The sequence below is a fragment of the Ambystoma mexicanum genome, chromosome 8, assembly GCF_040938575.1.
Source record: "Ambystoma mexicanum isolate Mex_15411 chromosome 8, UKY_AmexF1_1, whole genome shotgun sequence".
NCBI lineage: Eukaryota > Metazoa > Chordata > Amphibia > Caudata > Ambystomatidae > Ambystoma > Ambystoma mexicanum.
In genome coordinates, this window is record NC_090929.1 from 294,522,417 (window position 1) to 294,544,855 (window position 22,439).

The 22,439-nt window shown below is 46.5% G+C and overlaps 1 protein-coding gene across 2 annotated transcripts in view; it reads right to left on the reverse strand.

Moving 5' to 3' along the window:
* Positions 1-22,439, reverse strand: part of LOC138471851 (collagen alpha-1(II) chain-like) — a 1,536,387-nt gene that overhangs the window by 180,098 nt on the left and 1,333,850 nt on the right. The window lies entirely within an intron of this gene.

Sequence of the window (22,439 nt, forward strand, 5' to 3'; positions counted from 1 at the left end):
CTATGGAAGCGAGCAAGGACCGATCTTGGGCCTCCAGGTGGGCCACCCGCTCTGTGGATCTGTTCGGTTCTCGGTTCGTCAATCTCATCATCTGCCGCCAAGATTTTGATGATATCATGAAGTGTTGCCTTGAGGCTCTCCTCTGTCTCCCCATCCTGTTCCAGGATCCCAAAAAAACGTAAATTGTTCCGCCTCTCCCGGTTTTTCCAAATCATCCATCTTTAGCCTGTATTCCTCTTCCCGCTGTTCAAGATCTGTGATTCTGTGTTCGAGTTGTATTTCCATAGTATGTATGGAGGTTTGGTTGTTTTCTACCCCCTCCAACCTGTCCTCAATCTTATCCATGCGTTGGGTGATTTTATCAATCTTGCTGCCTATGTTGGCCCCCATATTCTGTAACTCCATCAGGAGGGCTGCTATGTCACCTTTCGTGGCTGCTGTCTCTCCATGTGCCACGGATTCCGTTGCCATCGTGGGTGCGGTGAGTGTGTGGGTGGAAGGAGCATAAGCGTAACTGGCTAGCTTTATTTTGGCCTGCATATACGTAGGTGCTTCACCTCGATATCCCAGGCTTGGGCAGGGGTGGGAGGGACGTGTGGGCTTCACCCTCAGACTGCTCTATGACCCCACACAGTTCTCAGTTGTCTGCCAGTGCAGGAGTATTCCAACGCACGATGCTCTGCTCTTTTCACCGTTGGGGGGTCACGAGGTGGGGGCTCAGGTCACCTCGCAGACCTACGGGGATGGAGCTCACACGGAAGAGGACATCGTCCGTGCGCCCCCTGGTGGCCAGTGACTACTACATTATTTTAAAGACTTTTTTGATTTTAGTTTGCCGTCAGGCAAATGCAAAAAGGTAAGCTAATTAAACATATTAGGGCTACTCATATGTTTGTTGCATAACAATGTATATCTGATTAGTTATGGATTCTTAAGGATGTCTGACAGTAAGGCTAGGATGTTGTTATGATGGATTTTCAGAATCCGCCCTGTGGACAGATTCTGAGAGGCCACCCTATCCTGGTGAACAGGTATGGACAATAATGTCTAGCCATATTCTACCTGGGTAGTGTTAATGAGCAGCACGGACTTAGACTTAGGAAGTGTGAGAGTGGTGAAGTGTTAGGTTAAGCACACATCGAACACTCTTAATAATACAACTTATTTATTTAGGCCTTAAACAAACTCTTAGCAATGAAAAAGCACAGGTAAGTAACACACTAAAACATTCACTACTACTATATACATGTCCACCTTTGGTTTGCTCAGCTAAGAGCACTAACACTTATGATAAGGTACACCTTAAATTGCCCTTCTCCAGCTAAGCTAGAAAAGAGGAGGTCTAGTGCGATAGAGTCACAGGCCCCAATGCAGTTCTCTTCAGAAGGCTCAGGTTCTTTTTAAGCTTCTGAACAAGGTTTGGCAAAGCCAACAGGCAGTTTGTAAGGGTGTCAAAGATAGAAAACAATTTAAGAAAAGTTCTTAGAACATCCTCTGGCAATCCAAACACCTTTGGGAAGCCTAGAGGAGGATCCTTGACCAGAGCAGGGGCAGGACATGACAGGCAGGGTAGGGACTTTAGCCCTGTTAATCTTTATGGAGGTAGGGGGTAGGAACAGGTATGTTTACTCACCCCATACTCAGATTCACTCTGAGAACACAGTAGAAATTCCTGAAATCGCTGGGCCCCCTATTCTCGTGCTTTGGTCCTGTTTTGGGAGGTCGAGGGCTCTCAGATGCAGGGGTCACGTTCGACTTTGGGTTTTAGGTCTGGCTAATTGGTGGTTCTGTGCTTCGATGAATCTATTCTGGATACTTTAAAGCTGGACACCTTTGCTAGGCTGAACAAAGGACCACCACTCTGACGATGGCTTCAGAGGCCAACCAGGACACAATTTAGGGGGCGGTAAGTGAGGGCCCCTCCGAAGGAATGGTGGAAGGTGACACTTGTGGTAAAAACAAAGAAACTTGTCCTGCAAGGTTGCTCTTCATGTTGAAGAGCTGTAACTGCAGGGATAGGTCTCTTATTTCACAAGTTCTGGATCTGACAAGTCCCAACACTCAACTGGGGAAGGGTATACAGTATTACTAAAGCAAAATACATAACGACAAACATTTTCAGTGAAACCCAAATAACTCAAATTAAAAAAAAAATCGAAATTATTTATAAAAGTATATGTGGGGGAGTGGGGTAAGGGATAGAAAAGGTGGGAGGTTTAATAAAGCAGGGGAAACGGGGTATTGGGCAGACCGCCCAAATTAAAATAAAATTAAAGATTTGACATTTTATTTTGTCATTTAAGTGTCACTGTTATTTATTGTCTCGTTGTAAACACATGGAACCCTGGGGAAGATGACTGATGCAGCGAGGTAGCTCAGTAAGAAGCTGGTTAGTCCACAAGATGGTTTTGGGACGCTTCGAAAGCCTTCCAAGGGCAGCATCCTCAAGCTGGGTTCAAGACTGGTTCTTCTCACCAGTCCAGGGGCCAAAGCACTGATGAATGCCTCTAGAGATCAGCAAAGGAGCAGGGCTTAGCCGAGCCGGTTGAAGAAAACAATGATGGCTGGCTTCCAACGATGAATTCCGGATGTTCAGGAGGATGCTCCACTGCATAGGGATCTTGGCTCCAATGATGATCTGTTGAATGGCTGCAGGAGTCCCCCTTTTATCCAGAATTCCAGCAGAGTCGCCCCCGAGCCCACCAATGTTAAGGATCTGCACCATTCAAACTGACGGGCACTATCCAATCCTGGACAGCCTCTAGTGACCACATCTGCCCAGCAACAGACAAGCTCTGGCTTGAGACCAGACAGTCCCAGTCCCCGCATCTGGCCACAAACACACATCACTGCTCTTTCCGGGAAAGCTGGAGTTTTCCCCGGGACAGGGCTTAACACATATGGCGAATCCAGCCCACTGAGGGCAGGAAGAAGGTCAAACAGGGCCTATATTGCTCCAAAACTCTGGAACTCACTCCCTGGCACCCTTACAGCTGAAACCCCCATCTCTGTCTTCCACAACAACCTCAAGGCCACTCGCCACTTCTGCCATGTATATTGTAATATAACACAAATGTAATGTAACTATATTGTAACCTGTATATATACTGCTAATGACTATGTAACTATATTGCAACCTGTATATATATTGCTAATGACCATGTATCTAAGTAACTAAGCTTTGTACTGTAACAAGTGCCACAATGTCCTCGGGCTGTTGTGCGCTATATAAATACAAATAAAACAAACCATACAAGCAAACTACAACATGGCCAAAGGACAGGCACAAATCTTGTGGCATGAGGTTTGTGGTACTCTAAGTGGCATTAAGTGGTCAATTGAAAAAATGCACAAGGCAATAAAAACAAAAACAGTAGAAATGAATCCACTGCCACCAGCCTGTCCTAGGCAGTTCATGCAAGTAACCACAAAGTTACACAGAACACAGTTATAGGGACACCAAGTGTCTCTGCAGCAATTTACTGTAAGGTGATGTGTTCAGGGAAATATAAACAGAGCATTTTACCATGGAGAAAAGAATTCTTGTGCACTTAGGGACTGATAAGTGCCCCCAAAACAAACGAATTTAGGAATGCAAGTGAAGTAAAAAGGCTTCACTTTCCTCCATAAGTTAGAACAGGTTACAGACAATAGCAAAACGTTGGGGTGTTCCAGTGATGTGTATGGAGGGACAGCAGCAAAAAGAAAATATTTTCTGACTATCAATAGGCGAACATTAGGAAACCTACATTCTGGGATTCCTGTAGGATTGTCTTATAAATGTCCTGTTGAAATTCTTATATGAAAGCGCTATATTTATTTTTTCACAGTGATTCCTAAAGGATTCATAGGTATTTATTTCTTCCAATGGTAATCCTTTATTACTTTCTAAAAGAAATCAACGGAAACCAATGTAGTTCAGAATATTAAACCGTCTGTGCTGGGATGAATTTGGGGTCAATCAGCCTCTGGTCTACCATTGCCAATTTACTGTGTAGCATTAAACGGGATAGTAGTAAGAATTGTTATTCACAGGACATCATTAAAGCATAAGCTGATGTAGCAAGCGCTATATACACAATACATTATTCCTATTATTATATGCCCAATGCTGCATAGGTAATTAACATGCAGAGATAATTTGGGTTACCCATTCAGATTTCCTATAAGTTTCCTACTTCTGATCCAACTGGAAACCCCCAGGAGGATTAGCTACTGGTAAGTATTGCACAAAAGCAGCTTCCTCTTGGGGATCTGTGAAGGGGCCTCTGTGACAGAGGTTCATCTAAGCCAAGCCTACCAGTGGTAGGGCAGGTGAGGGTAAAGATGTTCTAGGGGATGCTTGAGGGATAGTTAGGGGGGGGGGAAATGAGGCGCAGGCTGAATGGCATTGGATGGCTTAATAGATCTATCATGGTGTTAGAAAACCTTTCACTGAGTTACCAATTCAAGTCTAGCCAAGGGTTGCAGTAGTAGAACATTAATAACAACGGATGGAAGTTGCTGAGTTTCTTTATCCTGCATACTGCTGAAAGCATGCACAATAACCGCCAGTTGCATTAACCACCCCACACGTTGCCAGCATCATCAGTGAGGCCTAGGACATTTAGTCTGTAGCTTTAGCCATTATCTCGCTCTCTGTAATGAATGCAATGCACCTTGGCAGATCACTGCGTGCATATTGGACTGCAACCACCACTGATGTGCCAGGCCTGTAGCTGTACAAATGCATGTGTGTTTCCCAATGGGCCAGATTCACTAAAACTAACGAACAAAAGTGCTGTAGTGTTAGAAGTGGGCAAGCCATTCTATTCTCGAAGAGGACCTGCGAATTTCAGGGGGCTGGACAGCAGTGCAAAAGAAGCGATGGCCTGCCCCCTTCCATAATTTCGGGTCGGGAAGGAGCCCCTGGTGCGAATGTATTACAGGCCCCAGCACCTGCACATTTCCACAGTGGCAGGCATTCACAGGGCCTGTCGTTGCGAATTACTAGAAAATAATTTTTCAAAAAACGCTGTTTGAGCGATGGAGATGCAAGTGGGCCCGCAGCTGTTCACCCTCTTCAAATGCCCTTCATTGCCCACATATTTTGAAGTGCATACCATTTGTAAACACGTGATGCACTTTATAATTAGCATACACCCCCCGGATTTGCACACATGCGCGAAGAAGGTAAAAGAGAGGATCTAATGCCCTTGAGGTACTTACGCATCGCATCCTTTGCGCAAAATGTTTTGGGAGAATGTTGCCCATTGACTGGAAGGCTTTTGTTTACCACATCTGGCGGGAATGAATATGAACACATTGGCACTGCAACCACTGACCTTAAGGGTGCCCCTATATAAAGACACCATACAGCTGTTCCTCATTTTTATTTGTGTGTGTAGTGTTTTCCTGGCGCTATTCAACTGGCACTGCCAAGCAGATGTTTATTGGGGTGCACATTGTGCACAGAGAGATGGGGATGCTAAATCCAGAGTGCAGCGCATTGTGCCAGCCAGCTGCTCTATTGCTAGAGTACAGCTGTATGCATTAAGTGCATTATGCATTAAGTGAGGGCAGACTGACCAGTGACAGAGTGCTGCTCACTGTGCTGGGGTAGCCGCCCAGAGCCACAAGGCTGGCTGGGTGGGCTGAGGAGTGCCTGCATGCAACTCTTGCTTTGGCCAGTGAGGAAAGGAGAGGAAACAGGAAAGGCCTCATTCTGCATAGCCTGGGCCGCACAGCAGCACCACTAAGGCTATTTGACACCACCTACTGGCGTCACCTCTAATCTGACTCTGGAACTGATCCAACCCAAGATGTAGAAATCCTAGATTTATGTCCACTCTCCCTTCAAATTCCATTTTGTATCAAGTCAAATCTGCTCTTTTCATTATCGAAGGAGTGGGCAATTGGCTGATACTACGCAGCTGGTGAAGTCAAATGTGCACCGCAACTTTATGACCGCTTTAATGTAAGATTGTTTCTTCTGAAGTGGTGTGTGTTTATCACCGCTCACCTAACGATGGTTGTCTTTTATGGTGTGATATGGCAGAATTTTATATTTGGAGGCTGCGTTGTTCCTTTTTAGGGAACCCTAAACGTTTTGATTTTCCTACTTGGGTTTTTCTACAATCTATGACCCCTTTGTGTGGTTAGAGAGACTTCTACTTAAGTCCCCATGCAACTCTTTTTTTCAAAGTATATGGTAGCCCATAAGACTACTAGGATAGGGGCCATTTTTAGCACCCAATTTTTGACCAAAGGTGATTATATCACCCTGCATTGGGTTTGGGGAGTAGGCTGGTGGCAGCTGTAATTTCGATTTGACTTTTTAGATTACATTACTGCATTGGTAGCCCAAGGTGCCTTTTTGGTAGTCATTGGAGAACTCATGTGTTTTAATTAAGTCCTGCTCTCAGTCATTTGGTTTTTGGGGCCTTTCTTTCTTTGGGGAACCACAAGACAGGCCTAAAAAAGCCAATGTACACATGTGGGCTCACCATGAGCCCAGGCCTCACCCTTCAGAGTGTTTTGTGGTGGTGTAGACAAGTCCCTGGCCCCAGACATGGCCACAACTCATCAGGTGCAGGTGATCCTGAGATTTAGACGGTTTTTCATAGCGACCTGATTGGCTGGCTGCCCAACCCTTTGTTTCAAGCCCCTTTGTCTTAGGCCAGCCCCTGTATGTATAGGAGACCTAGGGGACACCCTGTTCCTACAATGAATTCTGCTGGATAATTGCGAGCGCAGCAGGTTTTTTTTTTTACCTCCTGGAGTATTTTCGCTCTCTTGACCTGTTGACCAGCTCTTGCCATACAGGCTGAACCCTCTGTCCTAGACTAAGGTTTGTTTCTCATTTTCAGTTGTTCGACATCCTTTGTGGGCTGACATCAGCATTCCCTTGCCGCTCTTGTTGGCTGGACCAGTCTTCCCATGCTGGGACCATTTCCTAGGCCGTTTAACACCACCTCCTGTTTTTTGCCACCTGGGTCTCCTGCCTTGGTGGTTTGTTTGTTTGTTTGTTTGTTTTAATATTTATAATGCGCGCCGGACCCGAGGGTATCAGGGCGCAGAAAGGCAATAAGGATATTTTCAGCTTGGTTACATTGCTGTGCAGTAATGTACAATAAGGAATATACAATATAGCTGGACAACTATACAGAGGATACAATTAATATCTACAAATAATGCAGGTCATATATACAAGTATACCAGTAATATCGTGGGTGTGTCGAGTGTCGTAGGTGGTAGGGTATAAACATATACAGTATAGAAGGACAGATATACAGGGGGTACAAATTATATCTACAAGTAGTGCAGGTCATATATACATGTGGTGGAAGCTGCTGTTGCTTAGAAGGTTATTGGGACCTGTGATAGCCTGTCTTCAATATTGTATAAATAAAAGTCTGAGTCAACAAGTAGTTTGTATGGAGTTCAACGAGAAGCCAAATAATTTTATTAACAGTGTTTTTCTTCTTTCTTTCCTATGCAGTTTTAAAGAATAGGATACATCTTTAATGCTGGATCTTCCAAACTTGGTATCAAGATTGGCATCTCTTCAGGCTCAAGGTAAGTTGTCTGTCACTTTAACCTACATTAACTCCATCCTTTGTGGTCTGATGTTACTTCCCTCATTCAGTAATACAGTTCAAAAAATGTCTCTCTTTCTCTTCTCTATTCGATGACTTTTCCCTTGACTTCCTCAGCTTAATTTTTATATTCTCTTTTCCTCGGGGTAACCTTCTATGTTTGTTTTTTCACTTTGCACAAACATGTTTTATAACACTTCTGGTAATATGTTTGCAGAGGCTAATGTTGATAGTCCCTGTTCAGAACACACAGACACAGAGTCCATGCAGCTTCTCTTACACGATGTATTTCGTTTCATAGGAAGCGGTAAACACTCCTTTAAACTCCCCTCTTAACTTAGCTCCTGCTCATAGGGATACTGGATTCAACATCTCACACTCTTCATCTCCTTATAGTTATACTCTCAAAGAAATTCTTCAGGTTGCTGTTTATCTACACAGCGACGTATAGCAGTCTTTATCAGGCATTCGACCCCACAGGGATGTCCATTAAGCAGAGCGGCTTCCCTACTTACAGTTCCCTGAAGTCTGTAATACTATCACTCATTCAGGGGGTCTGACACTAGTAACAAGACATCGTCGGGTTCTCCCATTTGATTTCCTGATCTCACTTGTTTACCGGCGCAACGGCGCCTACTGCTTCCTTCTTCAACGACGTCCGCGATCAGCTGTTCCCTTCCGGACACGGCTGTCTTCGTTGATTCAGCGCGGCGTTTCCGGCACAACGGCGCCTACTGCTTCCTTCTTCAACGACGTCCGCGATCAGCTGTTCCCTTCCGGATACGGCTGTTAGCCGTCGTATACGGCCAATAATACACAGAGGAGCCAGCGTGGGTTTGTACCTTTTCTTTATTCGTCATGCAGGAACTGACTCCCATAACTCCCCACTCCCCCTCTACACGTCACTTCCCTTGTGACGTGTTCCCGTGCCAGGTCCTTCTCTTAAAGGGCCAGCGCACGGCAACAACACCCCCGGACAAATGTCCTTGGAACTATAACACGTGATTGTCTTTGTATCAACAACTTTATAGACTTTTTAACTTTCAACACTCCTCCACTAACCTGGGAGGCTTTTTAATTGTCCTTTGTGGTCGTCCTCGCGACCACTGGCTGTGGTCGCCGTCAACCGGGGATGCGGGGCTTGGTTGACGTAGAGCTCGTGGCTCGAGGGGGACCCACTCTTCATCTCGCGTATCACTCTCTTCTGGATCTGGATCGATGGGTGGTGGCTCTCCTTCCGTTCCTCTCACAGCATGCTTGAAAAACGAGCTGTTCCTTGTCACTTCTTTCTCGTCGTTCGCGGCTGTTACCATGGTCCCTTTTACGGCTATGACTTGGAGCGGCTCTGGCGAGAATAACGGGTCTTTCTTTTTGCGTACTGCTTGCTGCACCCAGACATCGTCGCCTATCTGAAAGTCTTTGGGTTGTGCTCTTCTCCGTTGGTCCGTCTGTTCACGTGCCTTTTCCTTCCTTGCTTCATCCCTTCGAACAATCTCTGGGTCTGGTTTTGGCCTCAATGCTGGATTATTTATAACTCTGGTCTTTACTCTGTACTTTACCATGAGCTCTGCTGGGGTTTGGTTGGTGGCTTCATGGGGCGTGTTCCGATAATCCCTCAGCATTCTGCACAACGCCTGGTGGGGGTCAGCCCCTTCGAGTCGTGCTCTTTGCATGGTTTTTTTGATGGAGGCCATGAACCTTTCGGCCATGCCATTTGCCTGGGGCCATCTCAGGGATACCTAATGATGTCGAAACCCCATATGCTTTGCGAACACCCCAAATTCATGGCCACTGAACGGCGGCCCATTGTCCGACTTTATCACATCAGGGATCCCCCACTCACTGATGACTTCATCAAACGTTGCTGCCACGTGCGCGAACGCTGTAGATTTCACTCGCTTCACTATGGGGAAGCGAGAATGTTCATCGATGAGGAGCAGCAGATAGTCTCCCGCTTCTGTCAGACCATAGAAGTCTGTTGCGACTCGTTCCCACGGGTGGTCCGGGATCGTAGTTATCCTGAGGGGGTTTGGTGGCTCCGGTCTGGAGGTGCATTGGCAAGCTATGCAATTGCGGACCCACCTGTCGACCATATTGTCCATGAACGGGAACCACACGTGGCACCGCAGGAGTGTTTTCTGCTCCTCTGTGACCTTCGTGAGCCGTTTTGATGACTTCCGCTCGTAAGGTGTTGGGAATGATTATTTTGCATCCTCTTAGTAGAATGACGTCATCTTGAACTGCCAGTTCCGCGTTTACTCTTGCCAGTCTCCAAGCTCATCACAACTGGCTCCCGGATGGGCCTGAACCGCTCTCCTAAAATCTTTCCACTTGTTGTTTCGTGTCAAACTAATGGCTAGGGCCATAGATGGGTCAGCTGCTGAGGCTGCGGCTACCGTGTCAATGGACATTGCTGGGGGCAGGGCGTTTTCGGTCACGTAACTGATGTATTCTGCATCTCCCTTTCTCTGGGCCGGAATGCCAACAGGGTGTCGCGAAAGATAATCAGCCGGGTTGTTCTCACCCCCTGGCCTGTGGATTATTTGAAAGTCATATTCTTGCAGGTGTATTCCCCACCTCTAGATCCTGGGGGGCATCTTGGTCCGCGGGTTGCCAAACAGGGACAGGAGAGCCTGGTGGTCCGTGTTGAGGGTAAATATCTTGCCAACGACAAAGTGATGGAAGTGTTCACAGGCCCAGACGGCTGCCAGACTCTCTTTTTCAGCCTGTGAGTAGGCCGACTCTGGGGGAGCCAGAGCTCTGCTAGCATAGGCGACCACATGGCGTGGGTATGTGTCCAGGCCACTGGTCTGGGCGAGGATTGCGCCTAATCCCACGGGGCTGGCATCGACCACGATTTCGGTATGCCATTCTGGATCGAAGTATGCAAGCTTCCTGGCCTCCGCCAGGGCATGTTTGATGTCATCAAATGCTCCTTGGCACTCCACGGTCCAGTGGAAAGGGACATCCTTTTGCAACAGGCGTCTCAGAGGTTCTGTGATGGTGGCAAATTGCGGTATGTAGCGAGCACAGTACCCAGCCATGCCCAGGAACGACCTGATGTCTGCCGCCTGGTTGGGTTTTTCCAGATGGAGGATGGTGGCAACTTTGTCAGGGTCGGGAGTCATCCCGTCGGCCGAGAAGATGTGTCCGAAAAACTTGAGCTTTGTTTTCCCAAACCAGCATTTCTCTACATTGAGGGTCAGACCTGCCTTTTGTAACGCTCCACATGTGGCCCTTAGTGCCTCATCATGTTCCTGCCGAGTCTTCCCGAACACGAGGATATCATCACTGTAGTTTAATGTCCCTTTGATGGGTCGAATGATCTGCCGAACTGTCTCGTGGAAGACTTCAGCCGCGGAGGATATTCCAAAGTTGAGTCTTTTGTAACGGAACAGTCCCTCGTGGGACGCGAATGTGGTGATTGGTCGTGAGTCCGGGTGAAGAACCAGCTGGTGGTACCCCTGGTTGAGGTCCAATTTTGAGAACAGGACTGCCTTGTTCAGTTGGACTATCATATCCTCCATTTTTGGACCGGGGTGCCGTTCCCGTTGTATGGCCGTGTTGGCCACCCTCATGTCCACACATAGCCTGAGTCGGCCGCCTTCCTTCGGTACGATTACGAGAGGGGACACCCATGGAGTGGGCCCAGTTGCCGGTTCAATAATGTCATCCTTTAGGAGTTGATGTAATTCTTTCGAGACGGCCTCCTGTAGGTGAAATCCCTCTCGCCTTGGGTGTTGTGGCACTGGGTGAACGTCTGGATTTATGTGTAACTTGATGGGCGGCCCGTTCAGCTTGCCTAGACCCCGGCAAATGTCGGGAAATTCCTTTATGATGTCATCTTTTGTTAGGACGGCAGGCTTGGGAGCCCCTTGAACTATGTGGCATATCTGAGCTGGTTGTGGTGTTTGTGGTTCAGTAGAGTTGATGAGATCACCTTCCTGGACCAGTATGTTGATCAGGCCTAGCTGAGATGCTGTTTTGTAGCTCAACAGGCATCGGCCTTTCGTCGGGCTCCTGATGACGTGGATTATGGTGTTAGTGGTTCTGCCCCCAAATGTGAGGCGTCTTTTGAATGACCCAGTGCAGCATAGGGGTGTGTCGGCGCCCCATTGGTAAATTTTGGAGATGGTCTGGGTGAGCGCGGGTCTGTTGAGTAACTGCTGGAATTCCTTTTCACACATGATGTTAACCGTTGCTCCAGAGTCGATCAAGAAGCAGAATCGTTGGTTGCAGATCTCAACTTGTATCCTGGGTGCTTCCCGCGCCACTTCTTCATCTAGTATGAGGTTAACAAATTCATCTTGACTATGTGGATCATATTGTCCGCCATCATAGTCTGTGTAGCCTTGAGGCACAGTGTATGACACTTGCCTGGATGGGGGTGGTCCGTCATATTCGTCTTGTGTCTGCAGCTCGGGTTCCAGTGTCTCGTATCGCTGATATTCTTCTTCGGGATATACTTCTTCCACCACCCTGACGTATCTTCGTGGACCGGGTTGGTAAGGGCGATTTTGGTATGACTGATTGGATCGTTGAGCCGGTCTGAATGAGGGATTGCTGGGGGAGCGAACCGTGGGAAAAGGTCTGCCTTCTCTGCACACGATTTGAAAGTGTCCTTCCCTCCCGCAGTTACCACACTTTTGTGTGAGAGCCGGGCAGGAGCCCGCGTGCGGGAATGTCATTCCGCATCTGTAACATTGTCTCTGCATTCTCGGGGTCGCCGCAGCACCGAAATTCCCAGTCCTTTCGTTGTTCCTGTTGTAGGACCCTTGTACCACTGCTATGAGGTCGCTTTTGTCCTGTTTAGTGGCAGCCGTGTTGGACATGTGTGTTACTTGTTTTTCCACTCTCTCGAGTATCCGCGCCATGGGTTTCTTGAGTAGTTGCTTCTTCAAAGCAGGCGAGACACATCCCTCAATCACTTGTAGTCGGATGGCTTCGTCTAGCGAGAATGCGTCGAACTGACAGTGTGCACCCTTTATCCTGAGTCTCACGATGAATTCGTCCACTGTTTCTTCTGTGCGTTGCGTGCACTGATTAAAGATATCTTTCGTAATCCCTGTTGGGAGCAATGACAAGTCTGTTATTTAGGGCTGTGATGAGGCTTGCAAAATCTGTGAGTTCCGCCGGAGGAATGGTCTTGATGAGGGTTTTTATCTCATTTCCCGCCGTGTTGATAAACATGCTGCGCAGTCGAGGAGAGGTGTCTTCTCCGGCAGCCTCGATAAAATTGTTAAAGTCCTCTAGCCATTCAACCTACCTCGCTCCCTTGTCAGCTTGGGGCATCATGGAGAAGGGGGGCGGCATGCGCCATGCTGTGGCTGCGGACCTGGTGACTGGCGCCGCTGACGGTGTGCACTGGTCCGCTGGAGCGGTTGATGCGTTGGGCGTATTGCTCATCTTGTCACAGCTGTGTCAGGGGTGGTTGGCCAAAAGGGCGGTCCGGAACCGTGTTTTGTTGGCCGCGTTTTAGTGTTCCGTGCTCTCATTGGAGGTGTGGCGCTGTAGCTTTGTTGGGGCTTGCTAGCCTCTCCATGGGCCGTTTAGCCAGGGGTAGGTTCGCCAGTGCTACCCTTCAACTTCCACTTCTTTTAATTTTGCAATGTGAGAGAAGGAGGAAGGGAAAGAATTTTTTTTTTCTCGTTCCTTGCGGGTCCCCTATTTATTGGAGGAGGGAGCCGCAGCTCTTTTCATGCCGATCAGGAGGGGGCGCCGGGCAGCGGGATCACTGCGGGCTCACGTGTTCCCTTTCTCGTGTTTTGCGTAGGATCCGTGCCGCGCGGTGGGATCACCCGCGAGCACAAGGAGGACGACGGCGGGATCGCCATCAGCTGAGCAGCCACGTGGTGGGATCACCCGTGCTGCAAGGAGGACCGCTGGCTGGGGATGGATCCTCGTCGCCAGATGTTAGCCGTCGTATACGGCCAATAATACACAGAGGAGCCAGCGTGGGTTTGTACCTTTTCTTTATTCGCTGCGTTTCTCTCAGCCAAGTAAGCGACAACGATCGCTGTATTGAAACTGACAAACAACCTCGTCAAACCGCGCAACGGCGCAACTTTGTATCTATATATCTAAATTTCAGGCCGAAGCCAACAGCGTCTTCCTTTTCAAGACTCCTCTTCAATACGCCCAGGCATAACCGTTTTTTTTATCCTTCTTCCCCGCGTGGCCCCGTCTCCTAGGTAACAAAACATGACAGCCAGAGCCATTAGAGGAAAGTCCATACACGGATCATACAAACAGGACTTCCTGGTTATACCTTCAGTATGTATTACTGTACACGTGAGTCTACCACGTTTAAAGACACCGTCACACCCCCTCTACTAAACCCTTACGTTCGGGAAGGGTTTCTGCTCTGGACAAATAATCAGCTTGTGACAGCAGCTTTCCAGGTCTATGAACAGTGTTAAAGGAGAAGGGCTGGAGGGAAAGAAACCACCGGAGAACCCTCTGGTTTGAGTCTTTATTACGGGCTAACCAGACCAAGGGAGCATGATCCGTAATTAGCGTAAACTCTCGACCAAGCAGGTAGTACCTAAGTGCATCAATGGCCCACTTGACGGCCAGACACTCCTTTTCTATGGTCGGGTAACTTAACTCATGTGGTAACAATTTCCTACTGATGAACAGTATAGGTCTTTCCCCTTCGCCTTGATTCTGAAGAAGCACTGCTTCGAGTCCCGTTCCTGAAGCATCAGTCTGAAGAAGAAATGGAGACTTAAAGTCTGGACATTGCAAGACAGCTCTTCTGGTTAGGGCCTCTTTTAGAAGATTAAAGGCCTTTCGGGCTTGAACTGTTTCCCAAAGTGTCCCAGGAGTGACTATAGATAATGATGTCATCAAGATATGCCCCAACATAATTTTCATGACCTTTTATGAGGTAATTCATCAACCTTTGAAATGTTGCAGGTGCTCCATGTAACCCAAAGGGCAACACTGTAAACTGGTATAGGCCGGTAGGTGTAGCAAAGGCCGTCTTCTCCTTATCGGTCGGTGATAACGGTATCTGCCAATAGCCTTTGGTTAGATCAATGGTGGTTAAGAATTTGGCTTTCCCTAGATTATTCAATAAATCTTCTATGCGTGGCATGGGGTAAGCATCAAATTTAGAAATTTCGTTCAGTTTCCGGAAGTCCATGCAGAACCTTACACTGCCATCTGGCTTTGGTACCAAGACTACCGGTGAACTCCAGTCACTATGTGATGGCTCGATGATACCCAAATCTAACATTTCCTGTACTTCCTGGTTGATGGCTTTTATTTTTGACTCAGGTATTCGATAAGGTCTGAGCCTTATTATAGATCCAGGTTTAGTATCCATACGATGGCAAGTCAGTTTGGTTCTTCCTGGGAGTGATGAGAATATCTCTGTGAACTCTTGTAAGAGGGAAGACAGATCAGATTTTTGCAGGATAGACAATTCGGTGTTAATGTTTAAGCTTTCCACACCGAACCTCTCCTTAATCTGTGGGAAGTTTTCTTCTGGTGGTACTTCATTAGTAATCATAGCAATGTTTTGCACTGGAGGTATCCATTTTTTAAGTAAATTCACATGATATTTTTGACAAGACAGTCTACTACCTGGCTGCTTCACCTTATACGTTAAAGGCCCCAGTACTTCCTGAATTTCAAAAGGTCCTTTCCAGCTGGCCAACATCTTATTGTCTGAGGTGGGCATCAGCACTAGCACCTGATCCCCTGTTTTGAACGTACGTAACTGGGCCTTTTGGTTATAATAGTTTTCTTGTTTCACTTGAGCTTGAAGAAGGTTGTTTCTAGCTATAGCTTGTAGCTTCTCGATTCGATCTTGTAACTGGGATGCGTATTCTGTTAAAGTCAACTTCTGATCTGGTTGTTCCTCCCAATTTTCTTTCAGAACATCTAATAAAGTTCTTACTGATCTTCCGAACAGTAACTCGAAAGGTGAGAAACCTGTTGATGACTGGGGTGTGTTTCTTAGAGTCATTAATATCCACGGTAACATTCTGTCCCAGTCTTCGTTTCCTGGCGAAGTTGTCTTCCTTACCATCTGTTTAATAGTTTGGTTGTAGCGCTCAACTAACCCATCAGTCTGGGGATGGTAGACAGCTGTTTTTAGATGTTCAATTTTTAGTATATCACAGACTTGCTTCAAGATATTAGACATGAAGTTCGACCCTCGGTCCGTGATGATTTCTCTTGGGATCCCCACTCGTCCAATAAAGGGAATCAATACATCGCATATCTGTTGTGTATTTGTGGCTTTTAAGGGAAAAGCTTCTGGGTATCGAGTGGCATAGTCTACCACAACGAGGATGTATTTATGACCTCTTCTCGTGGGGTCTATAGGCCCGACAATATCGAGTCCAATCCGACTGAAAGGCTCTGGAACAAGTGGCATAGGTTGCAACGGGGCTTTCTTTATATTAGCTCTATTTTTCTTCTGACAGTCTTCGCAGGATTGACAAAACCTAACCACTTGTTGGTATACGCCTGGCCAGTAGAATCTATCCAAAATTTCTCTGGTAGTCTTTTCCGTTCCGAGATGCCCTTCACCAACTTGTAAGTGAGCTACCTCTAGAACTGTTTGATAATATTTTCTTGGGACCAGAAGTTGGTTCAGCTCATCTCCACTCCTGGACTTACTCACTCGGTATAACAACCCCTTCTCTCTTATGAAACGTGGACCTTGTCCCGTAGGATCTTCTGATGCTCGCTCTCGAGCATACTGAAGTAATGGATCCAGCGCTTGAGCGGACCTAAAACTATCGCCATCCTCTTCCTACCTCCAATCAACTGCTAACGGAAGCATATTCTTATTCTTCCATTCCTTTTTTTGAATTCTCTTCAATTTCTTGCTCTTAGGTTGCTTACAGGAGGGGGGCGTAGATTTCTTCTTCACTGAAAGGGGCCTTTTCCCACCAGCTCTTCTCAATTGCATGTATTATCTTAGGAAATTCAGGTATGTCGGACCCAATTAATAAGGGTTTTGGTAAAGAGGGTAGTACGGCTGCTTTCACTCCCAATTCCTCCCCTCCCAATTTGATCTGTATGTACTTTGATGGATAAGCCTTTACATCCTCATGTACACAGCGAACTGGGATCTCCCCTGAGGTATTATAACTTTCACCTAACAATTCTGACGTCACGGCAGTCTGAAGGCTTCCCGAGTCGACTAGGGCAGTTGTAGGTTTTCCATCCACCTCAGCCTCGCACGTATATAGGTACTGTGACTGCCTTCCAGGCGCTTGTTCAAAGTATTAATTTTCTTTAATGGAGTCGAAGACCCCCACATCCATTGGTTCCGTTTTCGGTTTCTTTGGGCAAAACCTGGCAAGGTGGCCCCAGTCTCCGCAGTCAAAACATTGAGGTCCTCGAACGGTTGTGGTGGAAGGATGATAATTTATGGGGCTCTCACTGTTGGGTCTGGACCGTAGCACTTCCCCTTCTGGCTTCCTCAGCATGGAGTGGGGCCATCTTGGTTGAGGCCCAGCTTTATTGTTTGTTGCATGTGCTTTATACGCTGTTGTATAGGATATCATCCGTCCCTGTCCTGCTTTCTGATAAGCTGAGGCCACATCTACCGCTTCCTGTAGAGACAATCGATGATGTTGTTTGACCCATCTCTGCACAGGACCGGGAAGGGCCTCAATGAACTGCTCCAAGATCACATTTTCGGTTATTTCATTTGTAGTGGTCAGACTAGGTTGTAACCATTTCTCCGCCAGTTCCTTTACCCTATAAAATAACTGTCTGGGGGTTTCCTCTCCAGTCAATTTGACTTCTCTAAACTTGATTTGGTACATTTCCTCATCATGTCCCATTCGTTCCAGCACCACTTTCTTCATATCTCCATATAGGGTATCTCCCGTTGGGTTTGCGGCCTGATAGGCTGACTGCATTTCCCCGGTCATCAATGGTGCAATGTAATGGCACCATCTCTCGGCAGGCCAATGGGCGTTCCTAGCTACCCTTTCGAAGTTTACAAAAAAATGGGCTGGATCTTCCCCAGTCGCGTATTTTTGCAAGACAGATGTAGGTACTTGAGGGTTGTTCCTGGTATTAGTAACTTCTAATAATTGTGCTTGTTGCATTTGTAATGCTTGTTGAAATGCTAGTCTGTCTGCTTGGGCCTGTTGATTCTGCATTTGCAAGGCCTGCTGCAACAGTTGTTGCCCCTCACTTAGGGTCTTGATAAGTTCCTCCATTGCGTTCTCTCGATCCCACTTCTGACACCAAATTGTGATAGCCTGTCTTCAATATTGTATAAATAAAAGTCTGAGTCAACAAGTAGTTTGTATGGAGTTCAACGAGAACCCAAATAATGTTATTAACAGTGTTTTTCTTCTTTCTTTCCTATGCAGTTTTAAAGAAAAGGATACGTCTTTAATGCTGGATCTTCCAAACTTGGTATCAAGATTGGCATCTCTTCAGGCTCAAGGTAAGTTGTCTGTCTCTTTAACCTACATTAACTCCATCCTTTGTGGTCTGATGTTACTTCCCTCATTCAGTAATACAGTTCAAAAAATGTCTCTCTTTCTCTTCTCTATTTGATGACTTTTCCCTTGACTTCCTCAGCTTAATTTTTATATTCTCTTTTCCTCAGGGTAACCTTCTATGTTTGTGTTTTCACTTTGCACAAACATGTTTTATAACACTTCTGGTAATATGTTTGCAGAGGCTAATGTTGATAGTACCTGTTCAGAACACACAGGCACAGAGTCCATGCAGCTTCTCTTACACGATGTATTTTGTTTCATAGGAAGCGGTAAACACTCCTTTAAACTCCCCTCTTAACTTAGCTCCTGCTCATAGGGATACTGGATTCAACATCTCACACTCTTCATCTCCTTATAGTTATACTCTCAAAGAAATTCTTCAGGTTGCTGTTTATCTACACAGCGACGTATAGCAGTCTTTATCAGGCATTCGACCCCACAGGGATGTCCATTAAGCAGAGCTGTTTCCCTACTTACAGTTCCCTGAATACTGTAATACTATCCCTCATTCAGGGGGTCTGACACTAGTATCGTCGGGTTCTCCCATGTGATTTCCTGATCTCACTTGTTTACCGGCGCAACAGCGCCTATGGCTTCCTTCTTCAACGACGTCCGCGATCAGCTGTTCCCTTCCGGACACGGCTGTCTTCGTTGATTCAGCGCGGCGTTTCCGGCACAATGGCGCCTACTGCTTCCTTCTTCAACGACGTCCGCGATCAGCTGTTCCCTTCCGGACACGGCTGTCTTCTTTTGATTCAGCGCAGCGTTTCTCTCGGCCAAGTAAGCAACAACGATCGCTGTATTGAAACTGACAAACAACCTCGTCAAACTGCGCAATGGCGCAACTTTGTATCTATATATCTAAATTTCAGGCCGAAGCCAACAGCGTCTTCCTTTTCAAGACTCCTCTTCAATACGCCCAGGCATAACCGTCTTTTTCTCCTTCTTCCCCACGAGGCCCCGTCTCCTAGGTAACAAAACATGACAGCCAGAGCCATTAGAGGAAAGTCCATACACGGATCATACAAACAGGACTTCCTGGTTATACCTTCAGTAGGTATTACTGTACACGTGAGTCTACCACGTTTAAAGACACCATCACAGGACCCCAATACATCACCTCAACGTCTCGTATTGGCCTGCTTGGGCCACCCGCACCATTGTCTTCCTCCTGGAACCGTCTTCTTCTGGCGGGCTGCCTTCCTTTGACAGTTAAGCTGCTGGAAACTACTTATCTGGATTCTTCCATCCTCCTGGAGCCAACTCCATAATTTCTTTCAATTAACGGCCCTGGGTTGGTGAGTTATTCTGGATATTAACCCTGTCATCTGTGTTTGAAGATCTCTGCAGGTGTCCTTCAACTGCATTTGCCCATTCATTTGAATTGTGGCTGAATCCTCCTTGACCTCATCTCCTCCTTGTGTTGCTGTATCTAGAACCTGACGCTGGGTGCCATCGAGGTGGCCTCCTCTGGTGTCACCTGCGGTGGGTTGACTCCATCTGTGCACTTGTGGGGTAGAACTTGGATTTACACTGCTTTTCACCACAAACGCAGATCTGCCTACTGACTTTATTGTCGATGGAACTTTGAACACCTGCCTTTAACTGTGATTAAAGTGACTTTTGCAGGCACTTGGCCAAACACTGGAGTTTGGCATCTAACGATTGGAATATTAGCATGTGGCCTTGGTCTAAAGTTTAAAGTCAAACATTTCATCCCTGCAAATGCGAAATACTTGGGTACATTGTATCATTGTAAGGTTTACTGTTTCTCGCTTTCCTAAGAGTTTAATGTGTTGGTACTATCAGACTAGATGTAGTCTTGCCTTTTGATGTCCTCTGCGTATGGTTGCCAAACTCCGCTTTTGTACCTATAGGTCAATATTTGTATTTAATGTACATTGTGCATTAGGAATAATCATGGTACTACGGGCTAAAGGGTTAGAAATACTGTGAATATTGTCTGTGTGTGGCATGTTGGCTCCTGATAATGACTGTCTAATAAATGTAGTGGTTTATTGTGTCTAACGTTCCTTTGTCCCACCAACCTCCATATAATATACGTTTAGGGCCTATCACCACATGGTGGTTGCAGGTGTTAGTAGTTGGGGTGGAGTGGGTCGTAACACACCACTTCTGTTTCCAACATGTGCTATGTGCACCCAAAGTACTTATTGTAACCTGAAAGAGTAATATGTGTGAGTAATAAAGTGTGCCTTTTCTCAGCGCACCAGTGTTAGGTGTTTTCTTTGGTTAACTGTGTGGCCTAACTGAACTGACCTACCAGCCCTTCTGAGGACGCGCCTGATTGCTATGTTATGCTATGACATTGCTGCTTACCTTTAGAAGGGATTGTCTTCCCTTTTGGATGGGATTTTTATTCTGCCATTAGCCACCGTCCACACCAGAGAGTTGTATACAAATCTCCCTAAGGTGAGCTTTTGCAGGCTGTGTCATTGGAGAAGCTCACTACGACTGATATAACCTTGAGTAAAACCATGTTACCACCATGGAGAAACGATTCTCATCCACGCAAACAATGGACATGGTTTGCCAATGATCATCAAAATAGGGAAGCCTCTGAAAGGGTTTCAGAAATTATTCCGTCAAGGTTTCGGTGGCCCTTTTTGGGAGTCTCAAAAGTGTCTTGCCCATCCGTGTCGGTCTGGCGCCCGCCATTATTGGATGAGTATTGAGCTTCTGCCTCCTTTGGTAACAACTTGCTTTTTATGTCTTGAGGAGAACACCAAAGCGTACACAGGCAAATGATTCTTCCTCTGATTTTGAACATCATTGTTGATTAAAAAAAACAACCACAAGCTTCACGCGTTGGCCCAGTTGCAAACAATAGTTAACAAGTTAAAAAACTCAGCAGAATGTGGTTGCGTAGCAGAACATGTCAGATTCTACATATCCTGAGAGTAAAAATAGGAACCTAACACAAGATTTTAAATTGTATGGTTATTTCTGCAAAGGTGTACCTAGATATCATGTGCAACCTACAAAATGCTTGTGAAAAAGCACACAATGTCCTAGGCATAGCTCCCTGTGGTTGGCTTTCCCTGCTAATCTTCCAAAGCTCTGCACCTTCCAACCAAAATAAATGGCAGTAAAAACTGACATGGTGCTGTTTGAGGCATCATAGGCTTGTGGTCATCTGGCCGCCTTTGTGGCGGAGTGCCAGATTATCAATGGCCATTGTGAGGGGGAGGTTTGGCCTCCAGGACACCAACGCAGGATCTGGTTACGCAGGAATTGAAGGACCTTTGTCCTCAGTCTGCAGGAATGTCTATCAAGTGGGCCCAATCGGCTGCTTTTTGTAGGAATGATAACCTTTGGCTTAGCTGTAGAGAGCAGTCTGTAGAGAAATGCAAGGAGAAGGGTTTGTGGTGATAACAGAGAGGGGTTTACCATCAATTGCCATAATCTTGACTTGAACAGGAGGTCGAACACGTAGGCCTGTGCTTACTGCATGGAAGACTTTAGAGACACTTTCCTTCTGGTTGTAATATTGGATGCCATACTTCTTGCAGCCATATCTTCCAGACATAGCACACACAGATAACAGCTCTCCCTCCTCGGCACGGTAGAGATCCTTTAACATCACACACTTTATCCATCTACACAGAGCATTATCACAAATTCCAGAAAGCGCTAATCGCTGTGCTTTTTAGAAGACAATATCAGTGTTCAAAGTTAATTTGTTTCACTTTTCTATGTTCTCCTGTCTTGATCTTTTCTTTTCCACAGCTGGAGCTATGAAGTGGTGGATGCTTTACGCAGCAACATACAACATATTACACCTTCATGTTTAATGTAAGAAGCTTGTCACAGGGCCTAATGCTTGCTTCAATAAATTGTTTAACCCAAAATGCCATAGGCACCTGCCATGCCTTCCGGGAGCAGGGCAATCAATACTGGAATCATGCCAGCTGTACTGGAGTCGAATTCCAGACCCATCCTCACGCATGTGGCCTGTCCAAACTAACAATGACTGGCCATCTGGCCCATTTCTCTGTCCCTTTTCTCCTTAGCATAAAACCCTGCTCAGAACAAGGTAAGGACTAAGCCGTTGGCCTTGCACAGGATCAGACTCTTGTTCAATCTCCATAATGATCTGGGAGAAGGATCAATGAGGTTTAGATTAGGTGCTATTGGGGCCTTGAAGGAGAGCCAGGGATGGGGGGCAGAAATAGTCTGTTGAGCACCACAACCGTGTTCACTCAGTGTATGTGCGATACTTTTATCCCCCCTTGGAATCACAGATCTGGCTTTGATCGCCAAAGGAAAATGTTGTTTTGCACCAAGAAGACGGTCTTGAAGCCTGGTACATTGGTTGACAGCGGGAGAATTCATCTGATGGATTGATATACTC